This window comes from Triticum dicoccoides, chromosome 6B (genome assembly GCF_002162155.2).
Source record: "Triticum dicoccoides isolate Atlit2015 ecotype Zavitan chromosome 6B, WEW_v2.0, whole genome shotgun sequence".
Taxonomy (NCBI): Eukaryota; Viridiplantae; Streptophyta; class Magnoliopsida; order Poales; family Poaceae; genus Triticum; species Triticum dicoccoides.
The window spans coordinates 8,499,400-8,504,868 of NC_041391.1; the positions used below are offsets into that span (position 1 = coordinate 8,499,400).

The 5,469-nt window shown below is 43.1% G+C and overlaps 1 long non-coding RNA gene across 2 annotated transcripts; it reads right to left on the minus strand.

Moving 5' to 3' along the window:
• Positions 1-397: 397 nt before the first annotated feature.
• LOC119325246 lies at positions 398-3,718 on the minus strand. Of its 2 annotated transcripts, XR_005157425.1 has the most exons (9): positions 3,437-3,718; positions 3,217-3,365; positions 2,976-3,057; positions 2,792-2,890; positions 2,181-2,616; positions 1,721-1,903; positions 976-1,418; positions 802-882; positions 398-717 (listed from the first exon to the last, which is right to left on the minus strand). It is a non-coding gene; the product is annotated as an uncharacterized LOC119325246 (long non-coding RNA). The 2 variants fall into 2 exon arrangements; XR_005157424.1 differs by having other exon boundaries at positions 3,217-3,718.
• Positions 3,719-5,469: the final 1,751 nt, after the last annotated feature.

Sequence of the window (5,469 nt, forward strand, 5' to 3'; positions counted from 1 at the left end):
CATGACTACCTCGACCACGGCTATATCGCAATGATCGGCTACCTCGACATCGACATTAATGGTTGCGTCTGCAGCAACTCGTCGGCAACAACTCTAGTCAACAGCGTCCGCCTCGTCACTTGCGTCCACGATACTCCCGCTGTGACTGCGGGAGGGAATATAGGAGAGGCACCAGAAGGGGACGCAGTCACCGCCCTAGGTGTCGACCCATCAGAGACGCAGTTGATAATGGCGCAGCGGAGAAGACGACGGAAACACAAGAGTTCAAATTCAGTCGTATCGCCCGCTTCACTCGTGCTACGACTGAGGGGGAATGTTAGAAGTATAATTATGTTTAAGTTAGAGATTAGGAGTTAGAGATAGGATTGGTTTAAACCATGTACGACTTGTCCCCTACTTCAAGTCTCTCTCACATATTGTACTCTATATATATCCCACACATGGGTCAGATCAATACAACAACAGAAGATCAATACAACAACAGAATTATTAGCCATCTTATAGTTTCTACACAAGATTGTAGTCCACCTCAAGGAGCTTGCCCAACTTGTCGAGTACGCTGCCCATAGCCCCCATTGGTAGATCCACGGCTCTGTCGTTTTCTTTCTCGAGGTACCTCATGTTGGTAGAATAATGGTGTGAAAAGCTTTGTAGTGGGTGTAAAATAAACAGCTCTGTTTGCTCCATACATTGTCCTTGCTCGCTTGAATTGGCACCCTTGTATGCAAAATAATGATTTACTTAGATTTAATAAATTTATTTCACCAATAGTGCTCAGTGAATTATCTGACTAAAGCTTACCATGGAAGTTGCCTCTGCAATTTTGCTACTAACAAGTTTGCTCTTTCCAAAAACAGACCCAACAATCTTTTTCTTCTTCATCTGGGAGCATAGAAATTGATTCGTCAAGAAAGATTTAGAAGAAAGGGACGGAAGATGCATACAAACACATTAAGATGGGTCGTAATTGATCACCACGGGAAATTCCTCAGCTGGCATGTTGGTGTCTTTTCTGCTCTTACAGTTTTCTTGGTGCTTCGTAGGCTCATACACAACCATCAAATCCACCTCATCAACCACTTTACCAACCTCTTCATGGAATATATTTTAAATGATATCCTCATCTCTAAGACTCTTGGGCACTTTTGTGCTCTGCAAGATGAACTTGTCAGCGTTCTGTGTAACTTGTGGTGCCCTCTGTTGTGGCTGCAATGTTATCTGAACAAGACACTCGTTACATCCTGGTGTCACAATGCCTTTGTCTGGCCATATGGTGTACTGCTCGCTGGGTCTTCTAATGTTGAAGGCAAAACAGGCCTTTGTCATGTTCGTTAGCTTAACTAACCATGACATCTCTTGGTTAATCTTAAGCTCGAGCGGCTCAATACAAAGCATGTCATCTCCAGATAGGAGCTTTCCTGCAAGGGGATTTATTATCAGAAATTATACCTTTTTCAGGAAGTATGTGTAATTACTAGGATTATCGTAACCTAGCAGGGGTTAGGATTTGGTATTATGCTAACCTATCATGGGTTAGGATCAGCAAACATATGTGTTTGGGTGTGGAACCAAATTAACACAGCCTTAGATCTCAATACTTGACTGTTTTACACTTCATTAGCTCTCTAATCTCGGTAACACTATTATCTCTTTTGACTTAAATGATGCATCCATTTTCATATCTCTGATCACAACGTATCTTAAACTAACTATAGCTTACCTGGCCAGTGTGCCCATCCGTACTTCCAGATTCACAAAGAATGCCGATTATATCACCTATAGAAGGTCTAGCTTGCGGTTCTTGGTGCCTGCAGCATACCGCTATTTCAATACATCTGTTTACTTGCTGGTATTGTAGTAACGTCGGTGGCTTATTCCACCTACGCCTCCACCTTCGAAGTACCTACATTTAACAAATGTTAATTATTTATCATAATCCCAGAATCTTACATTACCATTATCTAGTTCAGAGAGAGACGTTAGACCCATAGTGTATTAGTGTGTGTTCGCCTCAGCACAGTAAACAAATCCATCCATCCACATGCGATATATATGAAAAAAAATGTTGTTTAAAGTAGATATGTGCCATTCACTACTATAATATGCATATTAAAGAGCGAACAAAAGATGCCTGCAAACCATTCTTTTATGTGCTAAATAGTGAAGGATCCCGCCCTTACAGTATTTTTGTGAGGGATGCTCCTACGCCCCGTTACCAATTCTGTAATGATGACACCCAAACTATATATGTCACACTTGAATGAAATTTTCCCATTTTCCCTGTATTCTGGAGCGACATATCCTCTGAAACAAAATACAATACTGTGATGCATTATGACATAAAATAAATGTAGGCTGTAATGACGGAAAACTAGAAATAATGGTTCGTCATAGCTTACGGTGTTCCAAAACGTTGACCCATAGTATGCGACTTTTCATTTGATCTTAACAACCCAAAATCAGTAATTTTTGGAACATTATCATCATCAAGTAATATATTTGGCGGTTTAAGATCCATATGAACAATCTTTTTTTCCTCGTGAAGATAAAACATACCCTTGCAAAGTCCAGAGATTATTGCATAACGTGGTTCCCATTCAAGTCCCCTTAATTCATCTGTAAACGAATCAATACACGGAAAAGCAAGGAGTTATCTAAATTACATAACAAGCAGTGGTAGAATATTTTAAATTCAAGTCTGGTTGATCCAGACTTGAAAACTGAGCACTAGTCAAGGCAGAAGGTAAAGAAGTAAAAAAGAAGAGCTGCATCAATTGCAATAAGATCTTACCAGTAATATACTTATCAAGACTTCCATTGCGGATGTACTCAAAACAGAGCAATCCTTCTCTAACATTGACAAGGTTAATTTCTCCCGCCTCTTCTATTGCTGTATGATGTGTATATATTAGAACAGAAGCCAAGAAACCGGACTATATTTTGATGGTTGATCTTCATCAGGCTATCAAACTCACGGCGAAATGACATGTCATCAATTGTGAATTGATTCACTTCAATCCTCTTCACAGCAACAGTAATTCCGTTCCGGAGTTCACCCTGTTGTTGGCCAGCATTAAATTGATGCTCAACTCTACAATACCAGAACAGAGTTGCCAAGTTCTGCTTCTATTTGAGGCACTTTTTCTAGAATGAAAACAGTAGTGATATTTGACTGGACTCAAGAACTTTGCGTATTATCTAAATAATAAACTTTACCTTGTAGACCTCTTCAAATCCACCTTCACCAATTTTGTTCTCTCTGGAGAAATCCTTCGTGATGCGCTGTAACAGTGCTAATGGCAGATCCCTTGGTTCCTCATCTCTGTTAAGTATACGCTCCAGCACACTTTCGTCTCCCATTCAAACTAGAGCATGGAGAAATTAGATTGCTCGAGACAGATAGGATTGCGGAAAGTCGTAGAAAGGAAATGCGTACCTGCTGGAGATTTAGCCCTGAGCTGGAACAGCCCCAAGGAATTTTGCCACACTAAACACAACACCCAAGGACTGTTCTTAAGATATATACACGGATGTGTGAGGCGGCACCAAATAGCTGTGTTTATTCCTGTTATTGTGAGAACTGCGTGAGGTAGCTAGATGAAGAAGAGGGAGCTCCAACCTAGGAGACAGATAACTTTGACGTGGGAGAAAGAGAAGAAATATTCAAGCACAACCAAGCTGCTGCTAGCCAAAATGGAAGAGGAGCAAAGCAGAGCGCAGACGGCAAGGAGATCAACACACCTATTAGGTAAGAAAAGCTGAGCAATGAAACAAACCTTGAGAGTCCCTTTTGTGATTTTCTTACAGGTCGAAGACACTCTACACCTACCGCTACAGATCGGCATGTACTATAAAATTATTTCAACAATCGCAGGAAATATTTAAATCTGACAGCATCACAATTATATAGCTTTGACAACATCAGCTACCGAGGCTCTAACCACGTTGAGACATAGAGTAGTTGCTACTAACATCCAAACCTTTTAAAAGCTCCCCCCTTGTCCTTTCTAACCTGTCAGGTGTGAAAATATATACTACATCCCTACCATTATTTTCTTGTCCTACCATTTCGAGATACTTTCCACCATTCATTTATTTCTATACCCTTCCACCTTTAAAATGATCATCACCCAAGTACGGCAAATAAGTGAGAGTGGGACTACAGGTAAAAGTGGTTTGGTTTCTTAGATTTGGAGATGTCCCCAGCTATAGCTCCCAGCCACACATTTCTTCACCATTACTACTTTGCTAATGATATAGGATCTCTTATATGCTCAAAGGCATGATCAACTTTGTAGACTGTAGTAGTTACTCAATACATTAATAATGCATCGATCGGCGCAGAAGCCGGCAATCATGTTGTCTGAACTGATGAATGTGCATGATGCCACTTGGGCCTTCCATTTTATTATACTCTGTCACTAACAGCTAATCCATTAAGGGTTAATTATCCTTTTGCCCTCAGTGGTGTCCATGTGCTCAGTTTTGCCCTCAGATGCGAATTGTGCTCAGTTTTGCCCCTAGTCCATGCGCACCGATTCGTTCCGTGAACTCTGCCGTCTCCGTCAGGTCAACCTTTTGACTCGGCCCTTACAGGTGGGACCAGGCGACAGAAACGGCCAATTTTATTTAGACCGTTGCACGCGTGGCTTGTGGGACCCAGTAAAGAGCCGTTGAGCAGAGAGCCGTTGGCGGGTGTGCTATATAAGCGGGCGACAACGGCGGTGACCACGGCGACAGAGAGCACGGCGGTGACCACGGCGAGAGAGAGAGAGCACGGCGGCGGGAAGCTAGCTGTGGAGGGCGCGGCGGTGGGAAGCTAGCAGTGGAGGGCGCGGCGGCGTTGAGATCCCCTTCGGCTCCGAGCTCCATGTCTTCCTCAAGCTCCCGCGCCACCTCGCGGATGCAGAGCCGGGCGCGTGTGGACATGCCTGTCTTCGTCTATCCGCGGTGCCGGGCGGGCGTTGATCGAAGGGTTTCTCAGACACCGAGGAACCAGAATCGTCCGTTCTACGTGTGCAGCGAGAATGGGGTAAGAATCGGGGCAATTGCACCATTTTCGTCGTCGGGATGTTTGAGCAATGGGTTGATCTGTTTGGTGTTCATGCAGGTGACATGCTTCTTTCTTTGGGTCGATGCTCTGGCCAAGACTCTGATGAATGAACTGCAAGAAGAGCATGAAGAATGGTTGCGCATGCTGCCACGAACGGCAGTGGCCACACCACGAGCTCCGGAAGAAGAGATGGATGGCGAAGCACGCACTGACAGAGAGCTAGCTATTGAGCTTAGGATGTTGAAGAAGAAGGTTAGGAAGCTTGAAGATCAAGCACTACCAATACCCATTTGCAAATACTTTTGGGCATTTGTAGGTATGGTAATCGCACTGGTTGTAATGTTGAAAATGTATGGAAAGGCATGAATTATGAAGGAATTTGTAATCTTGAAATTGTTTGAGAAATTCACCTAGTT